At 42.4% G+C, this 15,746-nt stretch overlaps 1 protein-coding gene across 5 annotated transcripts in view; it reads right to left on the bottom strand.

The window, feature by feature from the left end:
- Positions 1-15,746, bottom strand: part of RASGRP3 (RAS guanyl releasing protein 3) — a 101,109-nt gene that overhangs the window by 60,138 nt on the left and 25,225 nt on the right. The window contains exon 1 of one of the 5 annotated variants that reach the window (XM_005296277.5): positions 13,829-13,950. The exons of 3 other annotated variants lie outside the window; for them this stretch is intronic. The gene's annotated coding sequence lies outside the window, so the exon portion shown is untranslated. Of the gene's footprint in view, positions 1-13,828; positions 13,951-15,746 lie in introns of those variants that run through there. One more of the 5 variants, XM_065589220.1, reaches the window with a different exon arrangement.

Raw genomic sequence — 15,746 nt, 5'->3', positions numbered from 1 at the left:
GTGGGGCAATTTGCCCCGGGCCCCGCAGGGGCCCCCACGAGAGTTTTTTGGGGCCCCTGGAGCGGGGTCCTTCACTCGCTCCGGGGGCCCCGGAAAACTCTTGCGGCGGGCCCCCGGAGCTTCTTCCGCTCCGGGTCTTCGGCGGCAATTCAGCGGCGGGGGGTCCTTCCGCTCCGGGACCCACCACTGAAGTGCCCTGAAGACCCTCAGCGGGGGTCCTTCTGCCCCGGGACCTGCCGCAGAAGCGCCGGATCTTTGGCAGCAATTCGGCGGCGGGGGTTCCCCGCCGCCGAAGACCCCAGGCCCCCTGAATCCTCTGGGCGGCCCTGCCCACTAGAGAGCTTTTCACAAGCCTTTAAGTTTACATGTAAGTGGTCAGTACTTTTACTTATTACTATGTAGATAACTACATTTTTACTTCGAATTGCTTGCATTAGCAAAGTATTGAAATTCCTCCAGAGAATGTTTAAGAATGGATCATATTAGCCTCACTAACCACAACTGAAATCACTGACATCCTCCAAAGTTGTTAAAAATGGTATAGGCCCACTTCAAATGCTGCACAGCTTTGTTCAACATTTATTGCATTTACCGAACAAGGGAATACCTATGTCCAAAAGACCTTGTTGTAAGTGGAACCAGATACTGTGGAATCTTTTATAGTGAACTCTGATCCAGCAATACTGTACATAAAGGACCAAATCCTAGTTTGGAACACGGAAGGATGGCAGAAGGCCGTAAACACAGTGGAACCTCCATCTTTTAGCAGCATGGGAAGGGTAGGATTCAGAGAAGCCATGCTGGGGGAACTTTGCACACCACAGTGCTCCATGGTAGTGTTCATAGGGAGAAGGACAGTGATGTGGCTAATTGATTCAGGGCTGGTCAGTACTGCCAAGTCCTCTAACAAGAGATGCTACTGTATCCAACAGGCTGCATAACCAACTGCAGAGCTGCTCCACAGCTTAGGGTTTTGGACAAAGGATTCCATCTGCCCCTTTGAACTCCCTTACCCAAAACTGGTTTAGAACATATACTGGGTTAGACCAATGGTCCATCTAGCCCAGCTTCCCGTCTTATGATAGTGACCAATTCCAGATGCTTGAGAAGGAATGAACAGAACAGGGCAATTATCAAGTAATTCATCCTTTGTTGTCCAGTCTCAGCTTCTGGCAGGCAGAGGCTTAGAGACACAGAGTGTGGGATTGAATCCCTGACCATCTTGGCTAATAGCCATTGATAGACCTATCCTCCATGAACTTATCTAATTCTCTTTTGAACCCATTTATACTTTTGGCCTTCCCAACATCCTTTGGACATGAATTCCATCGGTTGACTGTGCATTGTGTGAAGAAGTAATTCCTTATGTTTGTTTTACACCTGCTGCCTATTCGTTTCATTGGGTGAACCTTGGCTCTTGTGTTATGTGACGGGGGTAAATAATACTTCCCTATTCACTTTCTTCACACTAGTCATGATTTTATAGACCTCTATCATAGCCCAACCTCAGTCGTCTCTTTTCCAAACTGAATAGCTGTCTTTTTAATCTCTCCTCATATGGAAGCTGTTCTATACCCTTAATTATTTTTGTTGTCCTTCTCTGTACCGCTTCTAATTCTAATGTATCTTTGAGGTGGGTTGACCAAAACTGCATGCAGTATTCAAGGTGTGGGTGTACCATGGGTTTATATAGTGTCATTATGATATTTATGGTCTTATTATCTATCCCTTTCCTAATGATTCCTAACATTGTTAGCTTCTTTGATTGCCACTGCATATTGAGCGGATGTTTTCAGAGAACTATCCAGAAGGACTCCAAGATCTTTCTTCAGTGGTAACAGCTAATTTATACCTCATCATTTTGTATGTATAGTTGAGATTATACGCTACTTTGCATTTATTTATCGACACTGAATTTCATCTGCTATTTTGTTGTCAGGTCACCTAGTTTTGTGAGATCCCTTTGTAACTCTTCACAATCAGCTTTGAACTTAATTATCTAGAGTAATGTTGTATCCTCTGCAAGCAAACATCATCACTTCAGTGTTTACCCCTTTTTCTAGATCATTTATGAAGGTGTTGACCAGCACTCACCCAGCACAGATCCTTGAGGGACCCTGCTGTTTCCCGCTCTCCATTCTGAAAACTAACCATTTATTCCTACCCTTTGTTTCCTGTCTTTAACCAGTCACTGATCCATGAGAAGACCTTCCCTCTTATCCCATGGCTGCTTACTTTGCTTAAGAGTGTTTGGTGAGGGACCTTGTCAAAGGCTTTCTGAAAGTCCAAGTACAGTATACCAACTGGATCACACTTGTCCAACATGTTTGTTGACCCCCCTCAAAGAATTCTAATAGATTAGTGAAGCATGGTTTCCCTTTACAAAAGCAGTGTTGAGTCTTCCAACAAATCGTGCTCATCTACATGTTTGATAATTCTGTTATTTACTATAGTTTCAACTAATTTGCCTGGTACTGAAGTTAGGCTTACCAGCCTGCAATTGCCAGGATCGTGTCTGGAGTCTTTTTAAAAAATTGGCATTACATTAGCTATCCTCCAGTCATCTGATACAGAGGCTGATTTAAGTCATAGGTTACATACCACAGTTTGTATTTCTGCAATTTCATATCTGGGTCCCTTAGACTCACAGACTTTAAGGTCAGAAGTGACCATCACGACCATGTAGTCTGACCTCCTGCACATTGCAGGCCACAGAACCTCACCCACCCACCCCTGTAATAGACCCCTAATCTCTGGCTGAGTTACTGAAGTCCTCAAATCATGGTATAAAGACTTCAAGTTACAGAGAATTCACCATTTACACTAGTTTAAACCTGCAAGTGACCTGTACCCCATGATGCAGAGGAAGGCGGAAACCCCACTAGGGACTCTTCCAATCTGACCTAGGAAAAATTCTCTCACCAAATATGGCGACCAGTTAGACTCTGAGTATGTGAGCAAGATCCACCAGGCAGATACCCTGGAAAGAATTCTCTTTAGTGACTCAGAGCCCTCCCTACCTAGAGTTCCATGTCCAGCCATTGGGGATTTTTGCTATTGGCAGTTGCCAATGGGCCACATGGGCCACATGCCAATGTAGGCAGTTCCATCATACTATCCCCTCCATAAACTCATCAAGCTCAGTCTTGAAGCCAGTTAGGTTTTTTTCCCTCACTGCTCCCCTTGGCAGGCTGTTCCAGAACTTCACTCCTCTGATGGTTAGAATCCTTTGCCTAATTTCAAGCCTAAACTTATTGATGGCCAGTTTATATCCATTTGTTCTTGTGTCCACATTTCCCACGTGGAACTGTATCAAATGCCCTACAGAAATCCAGGTAGATTAGATCTACTGCACTTTCTTTGTCTAAAAAGTCAGTTATCTTCTCAAAGGAGGAGATCAGGCTGGTCTGGCATGATCTACCTTTTGTAAAACCATGTTATATTTTATCCCAATTACCGTTCACCTCTATGTCCTTACCTACTTTCGCTTTCAGAATTTGTTTTTCAAAAGTCTCCCATAATCACACAATTCCTAATGGTATTTATTTAATTAAAAACATTAAAGAGGTCTCTATCCATATCCCAATTGGAGCTTGGTGGTCTGTAACACACCACAAGCACTGTATCAGGGAGCCTCTAGTAGCTTTCTTCCCCAAAGTGATTTTGGCCCAGACGCTGTTTTATCCATTCCATCTCTTCTAATTTCTTTACTGTCTACCTCAGAGGACTTCAAACTTTAGCAACATGAGGACCCCCATTTTGATTTAAAACTTTTCGTGGCCACCAAACCCCCTACTAATTCAGAAGTTTTTTCACATAATTAAGGCCTCTAGAAATGGCTGAACTAGAATATATTAAAATACGCCCAATAGAAGTAAAACCAGAAACGATTATCATGATTTGTAAATACGATCTCCATGTTGAGGGGTGATCATGTGCCTATTTTTCCTTTTGGCTCCTATTACTTCATATATTACACCTATAATTCTGTCTCTGAAATGCACATTAGTTTCAGATACATTTGTGGCCTACTACTGTAAAGAAGATAACTTTCGCTAGTGCTGACCGTAAAACATTACATCGTTCATCTTCTCTCTTGTGACTGTGTCCATTGTGAAGGCCAGGTTCAGAAATACTTTCACCATGTGTAAGCAACACGGGGCAGTTAGACTGGGGGTGACAGCAAGAGACTTTCAAAGCCCAAGAGGGGCTGTAGAAAAATGGGGGGCACAGGGTAAGGATGCTTACATATCATAACAGCCAAGCAAGAAGAAAGAGCCATTCTGAGGGCATTATGCTTGATCCTTTACCTTTGATGACCACAGAGAATGGCTCTCATACAACTGCTCCTTCCCCAAGCAGGAGGGGAGCAGAGACTAGCCATTCAGGACTGATACATAGTACCCTCTCCGCTTCCTGGCAGCAGTCTTCCACTTAATCAATAAGAGCTCATCTTTAAATAGCCACGGTAGATTCAAATTATGCATGTAGGGGGACATGACATCAAAGCCAAATGCCTGACATCTGGCAGATCAGCTGTGGGACCCTGGGAACTCATGCAAATTCACTTGAGTGTGCAATGGACAGCAACCACAGAAATTGGCACTTGTGCAAAGTCAGGATTTTGCATTTGCACAAAGCATTGATGGCTCATAATTCACACATGAATGGCCCAAGAGGAAAGTAGGCAGAAACCTGTGTGAATTAGAATTGGGAGGATTCGACAAGTCATTCTTTTAATAAATCTGGCCCACCGACGCTGAACATCAAAATACATGAAGAGCCTTCCTTCCTAGTCTATTTTTTGTGCAAGCTTCCCTAGGGAGGGGGAGTGAAACAATGGCAGACTCATGGTTTCTGAACAATGATGCAGGGAGAATTTTTTTTTAAATGGTATATAAATGGTGTTGTTTGAATCCAAACATTTCAAATGTTCTTAAAATATTAATTCTTTCCTGAAAAAAATGGTATTATTCACGGTGAAGCAGAAAAGACACTGCACTTTTCTCAGTAGTTAGTTTGATCAGATTTAGATACATATTTTGTTTTGTTTCCTCCCAAATAAGAATCAGCTGATTAAGCCCCATTCCCTTGACAACAGCCTGTCATGGGAGAAGAAACTGATCAGTACAATAACATAAAAAAAGACAAGGAGCTTCCAGTGCTATTTATAACATTCTGAAAACAAGTTGATAGAGTAAAGAATTAGAAGACACAGCATCAGTGCAGTTCCTTCCTTCTACCTACTGCTAAAAAATTAATTTCTATCTCTAAGTTACTGGCACACAGCAAGCATTATTAAGAAACAGTATACATATCACCCTGACACTATTACGTAGGTTACATCAGTGGACCTGTTAAAGATTTAAAACCCTATTTTGCAAACTTACTAGCTACAACAGATTTCCCCCATCCCATTAGAAGATTTATGACATGGAAATGCAAGCTTATTTGAGACTAAAAACAAAAAGAATAGCATAACTACCCCCCAAAAGGGAGGGATGTGTGTTTTTTTAAATAAGAAAACCCTTCTCCGCTGAAGGGAGGAAAAAACCCAACATCTTACAAACACTCACTAGAGAACAATACTTAAGCATACAGGACATCAAACAAGAATGGGAAATTTGACCTTCTTTGGCTTGACTTGTAGGGGTTCCTTCCTAAAACAGATACTTAACTAACAACTATTCCAACACAGGCCCAGTTCCACAAGAACAACAGCATACACTGCAATAGATCTCATAAAAATATAAAGCATCATTGGTCTATCCAGTTGGATTTTAGAATGTTTGTTTACTAACTTACATCCCTGGAAGTCTGTAAAACAAGGGGAGAGATGAGAACAATATTTACAGCCCAAACTATTTTCTCCTGAAAAAAGTCTGTGGGGGATATTAGAGATATGTATTTTTTTGCAGATTCTGTGCCTGCAATATTCTTTTAGCTTTGTCATTCTGTGACAACTTCAGTATATAAACTACTCTACCTTTACCATACCAGAATTTAATATTCCACCGAGGATTTGGCTGCTCTAGAAGTTTTTAATCCTGAGGTAAACAGATTGCCAATTAACTTGAGGTAGTTAACACCTTTGTACAGGCTAGTGTGAGCTCTCCCCAAACATTTGTAGACTGGAACATAACTCCCAGACCAGCCTAATTAATTCATGTATGTGGGTGAAGGGCACTGGTAAGAGATTTTACTCTCCGCTTTAGCATGAGAGCATTAATGTCTCTTGAACAGATTATTTTAATCAGAAAATTTGGAAAGGCTTGTTTGGTCACCTGACAGAGTAGCTGCAGTGGTAATTTGGAAACATCAAACCAACTATTGTGTGAAAACCTGACTGCATCCTGTGTAGAGAAAATCCCAGGTGAAAAAGGAACTCAGATTAGAAGAGGAAATTAAAGTGTGGGAGGAATTAGAGTGACAACAGGAAGGGCTTGATTTAGAAATCATGAGCTAGATTTTTTTTTTTAAAGAAGTTACAGCCAGACTTTCAAATACTGAGCACCTAGTAGCAGGGCCAGATTTTCAAAATAACTTCCCTTCCATTCAGGCAAATTTACAGTAGAGCTGTGTCAACACTAGCAACTGCACCAATTTTATTCTGTGCATGGAATCCATGAAGCTACGGAGACACCTAAATCCCATTTTTTGGCACTTAAGTCCCCCACTGTGATCCCATCACATCCTGTAGCTGCCTAAACTTACTTGGTGCCTAAATTTCTCACAGTAAAAACTCCCTTGGTGCCTACATTTTTGCCTCTAGACATGTGCACAGTTGTCTCATTCCAGGCTTCCCAGATGCCCATCTCCCATCTGAGTGCAAGAGCAATTTACAAACTGGGGGAAGGCAGGTGTTCAGCCTAACTTATCCAGGGGACCGATCCAGTATGCATGCTCAGAGAGCACATACAGATCAAGTCCCATTCAAAATCTGGCTGCCACTCACCTTATAAAACTTTTAGCCTGGGAAGAGGGAGACCCAGGTTCAATTCTCTCCTCTCTGCTTGAGAGGGTGGAAGGACTTGAACCCATGGTCTCCTGTCCCCCAGGTGGGTGCCCAAATTACTGTATTAGAGACTGTCTTTTCCCCCAGTCACTCTTTGTTCACTGTAGAACGGCATCAATAGGGGAGACTGAGGCAGGAGCCTAACTCTCTCCTATAAGAAACTATGTAGTTGCCTCCAGAGGGGCAGGAGAGGGGTTCCCATTTGTGGATTGCCAGCAGAGCTAGGTGCCTCCCTGCAGCCTGGATTTAGGAACCTATCTCTGAGAAAGGGGCAGGGCGTAATACATCAGCATCTCCCCTTGGCTATCTTAGGCAGGAAGCCACCCAGCATTCTGGCATTTGTGGATCCCCTTCTCAGTGTCTGCCTCTTAGCCCACTTCATCAGATGCATAGAATGGAACAAATAGTAAGAAGATATTTATACCTACAGAGAACATGAAAGGTGGAAGTTGTCATACCAACTCTAAGAGGCTAATTAATTAAGATGAGCTATTATCAGCAGGAGAAAAAAACTTTTGTAGTGAATTCAATTCAAATTTCAGAGTAGCAGCCATGTTAAGTATCCTCACACCTTCTTGTCAACTGTCTGGAATGGGCCATATTGATTATCACTACAAAAGTTTTTTTTTCTCCTGCTCATAATAGCTTAATTAATTAGCCTCTTAGAGTTGGTATGACTACTTCCACCTTTTCATGTTCTCTGTATGGATATATATCTTCTTACTATTTGTTCCATTCTATGCATCTGATGAAGTGGGCTGTAGCCCATGAAAGCTTATGCTCAAATAAATGTGTTAGTCTCTAAGGTGCCACAAGTACCCCTGTTCTTTTGCGGATACATACTAACACGGCTGCTACACTGAAATAAGAAGTCTGGAAACTGTAGCGACTCCAGAAAATAAGCTATTGTGAATTTCACAGGGAAGCGTGAGTGTTTGTGCTAAAATGAGCATGAGCTCTCTAGTAACTGAGGGGGTTATTAGACTCTTAAGGAAGCCACCTGATCAGCAGTATAGTAAGCCCAGAAGTTCAGTGGTTATTCTGATCAGGACTGTAGTTCAGTATAGTGATAAAGCCTCTATAAATTCTAGAAGGCTAGTTAAATGATCTAGTTCCCAGTCCTGCAAACACTTACACATGTAATTAATCCCACTGAATTCAGTGGGGCTGCCTATGTGCATAAAGTTGAGCGAGTAAGCTCCCTTCCCTCAACATCACAAGGTTGGCTTAAAACCATGAGAATTAAAAAATATATATATGTAGTTCTTTTTCTGAGCCTTTAGTTACACTTGGGTCATGTTTCCAAGCTTTTATCTGCAACTAAGAGCTGGAAACTTTCATTTAAAAAGAAAAAAAAAAAGGTAAGCTGAGATTCTCAAGCACTCTCTTGATTCTGCAGCTGAGGCTTTAAGGAAAACATCAAGTGTTGTGAGAGCTGGCACCAATGCCTTGGGGCAGAGATGAGTTAAATATTGGCCTTCTGGAGCTGAGTGGTAAAATTAATTGAGGGATGAGAGAGTTATGAACTATGGTGAGCAAATCCCTAAGACTCATGTATAATGCTGGCTACTTCAGGAGGATATAGTTATATGCAATGTTGCTGTAGCAGTGTTGGTCCCATGATATCAGAGACAAGATATAACCTCCCACATCCTGTCGCTGATATTCGAATTAGTGAGCTGGAATTCTTAACTGTGGAAAAGCCATTTCTTTATATAAAATGTAGGGGGATGCCAAGAATATGGTATAATGGCAAGAGAATGGAGTGTAACCCGTAACTCAAGACCCCTGTATCAGAACAAGTAACAGCACCTTATTTAGCAATCTATCAGCCAGAGTCAGACATCTGGCTTGCCTCTAAGCTATCTGTAGATATACCTTTTTAACGCTGCTTTTACATTTAGTGTATGAGAGTGAACAGAAAATACTTGTTGCATGTCAGAATACATGCCTGTTTTACTTTGGCATATATAATTTCCACTACTAAAGCCTGCTCATTGGCTGGTAACACTGAAAATCAGCTGTCTGCTTACAATAAGTAATGATCTCTCTCTCTCTCTCTCTCTCTCTCTCTAATGAAAAAATCCATGTTTCTCTGGCAGAACCTAGATGGGAGCTACTATTTCATGCATTCCTTGCTGCTGCCCTGCTCTTTGCTCTCTCTCACCCCTCCGCCCCCAACTAGGTCTGTGCTTCACATAGTGAAGCATCACCTCTTACTATAGGAACTTCAGGGAGAGCAAATGCATCACCACTAGAAGGAGAAAGGCTGAAGGTTTAGTTATATACATGTATACTGCTATAGTTAAAGCAACACAACTTTTGTGGTATATCCACATCTGAGAGTACACCAGCGACTTTTGAACTACCAATATCAATGAATCATTCACGCTTATTTAAAGCGAAGTGGTTGTTTTCAGTTTGTAATAGGAAAATATACCAAATCTAGACCAGAAGAGCTCAAATTCTTGAGTTTAACACTGACTAATAACTCGGGCAGATTCTTCAGACTTTGGAACAATCTTCCCCTCAGCTGTGGAATTCCATATAATTAACCAAAAAGAAATGGTTAATTCCATATAATTAACCAAAAAGAAATGAGAGCTCAGAGATGGGCGTGTACAGTGTAGAAACAGTCAAACCAAAATATTTTTATTTGAATGTGGTCAGAGGACACAGTAGAAGGGGAGTAGTGCTTCAGAGAAGTGAGACACCAGATGGCCACCAAAACAATCAGAGTAATTCTCAGAGGAAGATGTATTTTCTGATGAGCCACCAACTTCAGAGCTGTGGGTATTTCCACACTCCCACACACTGACCCCCAACCTGAATACACTTACACATATGCTTAACTTTTCACATGGAAGTAGTCCCATGGAAGTCAATGGGCCTATTAATGCCTGAAGTTCCACAGGAATGCACTTACTTGATTTTCTTGAACCTTTCCTAAAGTTTCATTTCTCTCTAAATTTAAAAACTGATAAAAAACTATGCAGAGGCTGTCGACTGGATTTTGAATTCAGCTAAAAAAATCTGGAGTTCATTAATTTCAATAGACTTTTCTAGATTTATGTGAATGTACATGAGATCAGAATCAGGTCATTATGTTTTAAGACTTCCATGCCTTTAATATGTGTTTTATAACAATTACTATCTGATCTTTAAGAATTATACAGCCACAGCTGCAATTAGTAACAAGGTCTGAGGTCTGAAACTGCCTGAATCCCCAAATGCTATTGACTGAACACTCAAAATAACTTGTATAAAAAGGTAAAAAAAAATCCTTATAATGTGAAAAAATAATTTTCGCTAAGCTAGCACTGTAGTACTGTATTGCTCACCAAATATGTTGCCATGTATTGCTGTCTAAAATAAGGGGCTAACTTGAAAATACAGCAATTATATTCAACAGTGGAAAAATCAAAACATCATAATACAGATTTACCAGCAGAGGAACAATTATTTTTAAAGGTACTTGGGCAAGTTTTTTGTAGCCAGATCCAGACAGTTTTGGGAAAAAGTCAAGCAAACCCTTACAGCATGTTCAAATCTAGTTTCCTTTCTTTATCTAGGGATTTCCTAGGAGCGGCCCTGTTTACAATAGCATTTTCAGTGAAAGAATGGGGTTGGTGAAGCTGTATTCGCTCTTCAGTTAGTTTGTAAAGCAGCAATATGCTTGTCCAGAGATCTGTAAAAGCAAATCTTTAATTTCCACTTATTTGTATTTGACCTTAAGTGTGGATTTTTAGTTTAATAAGAATACATAAAAATGTTTTCTAAACTCTATTTATCATGAAAAATAAAAGTAAAATCATATAGTAGGAAACTGCTAAAGTTCTGTGAGTTAGGAGCACGTGCATGGTTTCTAAAGATGGACAAGGATGCCATCCTGGCTAACAGAATCTGTTCTGTCTCCTCTCACTAGAACCCAGTGTAAAGTAGTTACACTTTCTATGAAGTGGCACCAATATCATTCCTATAATTACTACTATGTAACCAAAAAAAGACTCCATGGACTGTTCGTCAGTCAGGTTCTGATCCTACCAAGTGGTGAGCAACTTCTGTGAGGTACTGAGCAGCCTCAACTCCTTTTGCAGTTAATGGGAGATGCAGGTGCTCAGCATGTCGGAGGACTGGGCCTTTACATCCTGGTCATGGAAAGACTTGACAATGGTTAGGCTGTTAGTGTGCAGACATCACTGCCCATCATGCTAACCAATACTCGTTATTTCCTTGTTCTTCCCCCTACATTTGTCTACATCCATCTGTTGTGTCTTATACTTGGAGTGTAAACCCTTTGTGGGCAGGGACAGTGTTTTCATTCGGTGTTTGAACTGCACTTATCATAGTGGGGTTCTGGTCTATGATGAGGTCCCTCAGTGCTATGATAATAAAAATAAATACACCCTCAACTTTACACACAAGTAGTCCCATTGACTTCAATGAAATCAATGGGACCACTATGCATAAAGCTGAGTGCATACTTACGTTTTTGCAGAATCAGGTCCTTGATGGTAAGACTTCCCTAGTGCACAGATCTTAATTTCCAATTGTCTGTAATGCACTCTACACTCATATGGTACTCCATGAATAGCAGCAGTAACTATCCTCACAATTACACTAGCATTAACAGAAACTCATCACAAAGGCCAAGAACTGAATAGTCTGCAATACCCTCTCATCCTTCAAAGCACATGGCCATTGCTTAATAAACAACAAAGTGAACTTGAGATAAGGGTTGAAACAAAATAGCAGCATGGAGAACTTTGGGCTGTCATTGCTCATGTTTTCTCTGTTCTGTGGACAGAGGATTTGAGTATCTAGTAATGCTATCAATCAGTCATTTTCCTTGAGCACTAAGTTCTCTTTATAATAAAAAGATAAAAAAAATTAATAAAGGTACATTACAGATTAGGGCTAAATAACACTGATTACTTGTGTGTGTAAGGTTTAGAACTTTTAGTTTTGTTTTCAATCTCATTGTAGAAGTCTGCAAAATTTAGATGATCTTAACAGGAAATATACACAGTGGGGAGATTTTCAAAGGCACAAACGGTGTGCCTGCAGCATAGTGAAATAGTTACTTCATTGCTGTTTTTTCAGAAATAACTCTCCGGTATCTGCAAACTATCTTGGCACTGTGTAGTTACATCATTTTCACCATGTAATAATCACCAATGCCAGAGTCTGTTTTATAAAGCAGCCCCTTTATGCTACTGACTGCACAGAGAAGCCCCAAAGGGGCTAGAATTGGCCCCACAGAATATTCTGCTAGTCTGAAGGTTCTCCAGCTAGCACAGACCAGGTATAACAGCTTTTTGCCAGCCCCCCATCCCACCCCCACTGTTCCTGCATAGTGGGTGGGTCAGGTTTGGAGAAGGGCCAGAGAACAGAAGGATGGGGTGTGGCTGAAGTGCTGTGTGCTCCAGCTAGTCTATGTCAGGGTTATAGCCAATAAAAAAAGACATTTGGAAACTGGTGGAATTTCAAGCAGCCCTGATTTTTTCGCCTTTAACATAGGTGGAGAATTCCCACCAGTTTGTGGTGAGATAATATATGGAGAGCAGTTCTCATTCCAGTCTACCACCTCCCACTCCCAAAATACCCCTCTCTACCATAGGGTGAGGGAAAGGGCAGAGGTTGTACTCTTCTATATTACTACCTCTTCTGGGGGCACTAGGCAAGAATCTGCTGATTTTCTCCTTTGGACCTGTTGGCAAGCTGGCATCAGAATAATTGTTCCGCCCAGCTTTGTAGGACAATAAAGGTTCAAAAGCTAGCTGGTGTTTGCATTTAACATAACTCTGAAATTGCCTTCTGACTTTATATACATCAGCTTGGACAGGATTCCCCTGATCTCCACACTCACCCCTTTTCACCTTCCTCTGAAGCATCTGGTACAAATCAACTTTCATGGGAGGATACCAGACTCAATGGCCCATTGATTTGTTCCAGTATGGCAATTCCTATGTCCCAGGCCTAAATAATAACTGGTTGTGGTGTAAAAATCCATCTATTTTGCAGTGTGTATTGTAACACTTATGTTTCTTGCACATTTTAGACCAATACACAGTGATCCTGGGATGTTAGGACACAAGTTGTCAGAAAGTGAAAGAATGCCTGAAGTTTAAAAAACTCTCAAAGAATCCAAATATAAATTGGATTCTGAAGGCCAGAGATATTTAGGAGGCTTGGTGATCCCTGTTTTTTGGCAGGATTGCACACGTCTATTATCTAGGATTGTCAATCAATGAAGCCTTTACTGGCACATCTTATGCTTTCCCCTTTGTATCTATCTGCCTATTTCTATTTTTTCCTTTCTAAAAATCCAGTCTCATTCATCAGCATACAACACAGAGTAACATCAATCACAAGCAACTCTTTAAAGCTGGATTGCATTGTTTTGATGGAATTCCTTTGTAGATTTTCAACATTAATATTGTAAAGTCAAATATAATAATGACAGTACTCCCCATTTGTGCCCTAATCCATTTCAGAGTTCTGTTTGGAGGTCAACAGAGAACAGAAAACACATGGACCATAAACGACCTTTCCATATCACCATCTTAGTAAACAAACACCCTTTTCTCTTGCTAGAACTAGGACAAAACAAGATACCCATTTTATTTCTGCAACAACGAACAATGTTGTTACTAACAAAGGGTCCAAAAAAATATAGTCATTCTCAACATGAATGACTGTTTATCGGTGAGGTGACAAAATATGCCTCACCCTTAAGTGTTTTTGCAAGAGGTCTAAAATGAAAATAGGAAAGCACTGGCAGTTAAAAAAGCAACAAGGAAAATCACTTACTGTACTTGGTTCTGCAGAGGTATTCAACACAAACATCACCCTTCCTTGTCCAACTGCCAAGTGCTAAAGCATGAAATGAGCAGCTGTTTCCTTCAAGCTGGGGCTGTGTGTCTTAACTAGTCACATGCCCCTTCTGATAAATCTCACTGCTGTGCCAGGAGGTCAGAATCTGAAGATCATTATTCTCCTTATTAGAAAACCTTTTCATAACAGCAGCCTTTGCTAAAGCATTTGACTGGAACGTGGGGAAATGTGCTCCACAACTAATTTTTTTTTTAAACTTGACAAACAGTAGATAAGCCTTAAGCCAAGGCAGGGGCAGGGGCAGCTCAAATGGAAAGCGCATCCCTGTTGATTGTTCAGTTTTGTTTCTCACCTTACAAGGTTCTATATTTTAATTTGACCTTAATGCCGGGAGCAGGACAATTCAAATGTGGTGTGGCACTAATCTCCCCTTCAAACAATGCTATGCCAAGCTTCCAAAAGCCATGCACGTTTAAGCTGAGCACAACCCTAAAGTTGGTTTGGGAATAGTTGGATTTGGTGGGAAGCATGGTATCTTCGGTGCTCAGATGCCAGGGTGAGAGATGCCTAATTAATACCTTTGATAGATTTAATATTTGTATTACGGTAGCACCAAGATAGGGACCCATTGGGCTAAGTGCTGTCAAACACATAGGGCCTGCCCCAAACAATGTACACCCTAAACAGAGAAGACAAACAAAGAGTGGAAGAAAGGAAGCATCATTATCCCCTTTTATAGATGGGGAACAGAAACTGAAATTAATGCTGAAAATTTTCAAAGGAAATTAAGGGAGGTAGGCACCCAAATCTCACTGAAATTCAATGGGACCTGTGTGCCTAATTGCCTCAGGCTCCATTGGAAACCTCAGCCTAGGGCAGAGGTGGGCAAACTTTTTGGCCCGAGGGCCACATCTGGGTGGGGAAATTGCATGCAGGACCATGAATGTAGGGCTGGGGCGCGGGAGGGAGTGTGGGGTGCGGGAGGGGGCACGGTGTGCAGGAATGGGCTCAGGGCAAGGGGTTGGAGCGGAGGAGGGGTGCAGGGTGTACAAGGGAGCTCAGGGAAGGGGGTTGGGGTGCAGGAGGGGGCTCAGGGCAGTGGGTTGGGGTGCAGGGTACAGGAGGGGTTCAGAGTGCAGGCTCCGGCCTGGCACTGCTTACCTGGAGCGGCTCCGGGATGGCAGCGGCACGCAGCGGGGCTAAGACAGGCTCCCTGCCTGCCCTGGCCCCATGCCGTGGCGCTCTGGGAAGCGGCCGGCACCATGTCCCTGCATCCCCTGGGGAAGAGGGGGGCAGAGGGCTCCGTGCACTGCCCTCACCTGTGGGTACCTTCCCCGAAGCTCCCATTGGCTGCGGTTCCCCGTTCCTGGCCAATGGGAGCTGCGGAGGGCTTTGCCCGCAGGCGAGGAGCCCTCTGTGTCGTCCCCCCCCAGGGGCCGCAGGGATGTGGTGCCGTCCGCTTCCAGGAGCAGCGCGGAGCCCGCGGCACTATGGGGGTGGCAATCTCGCAGGCCAGATCCAGCCCATGGGCCGTAGTTTGCCCACCCCTGGCCTAGGGACTAGATTTTAAAGGTACTTTGGATTCTAAAGATGCAGATAGGCACCTAAAGGGTTTTTTAAAAGTGCCTAGTCCCACTTAATGCCTATCTGCATCTTTAGGATCCTTCGTACCTTTACAAATCTGTCCTAAATGACTTGCCCAAGGTGACACAAAGACTGAGGCATTGTTGGGAATACAATCCAGACTGCAAATATACTGCCTTAAGCCAGGGGCAGCTCTAGGCACCAGCAAAGCAAGCACGTGCTTGGGGCAGCCCATTTGCAGGGGCGGCAGGGATCCAGCATGGGAGCTGAGAACCAACAGGGGGCCCTGGGAGCTGTAGTTCCTTGGTTA

The sequence above is a fragment of the Chrysemys picta genome, chromosome 3, assembly GCF_011386835.1.
Source record: "Chrysemys picta bellii isolate R12L10 chromosome 3, ASM1138683v2, whole genome shotgun sequence".
NCBI classification, from domain to species: Eukaryota; Metazoa; Chordata; order Testudines; family Emydidae; genus Chrysemys; species Chrysemys picta.
Note: the sequence above shows the minus strand (reverse complement) of the source record. Positions and strands in the feature narration are given on the sequence as shown.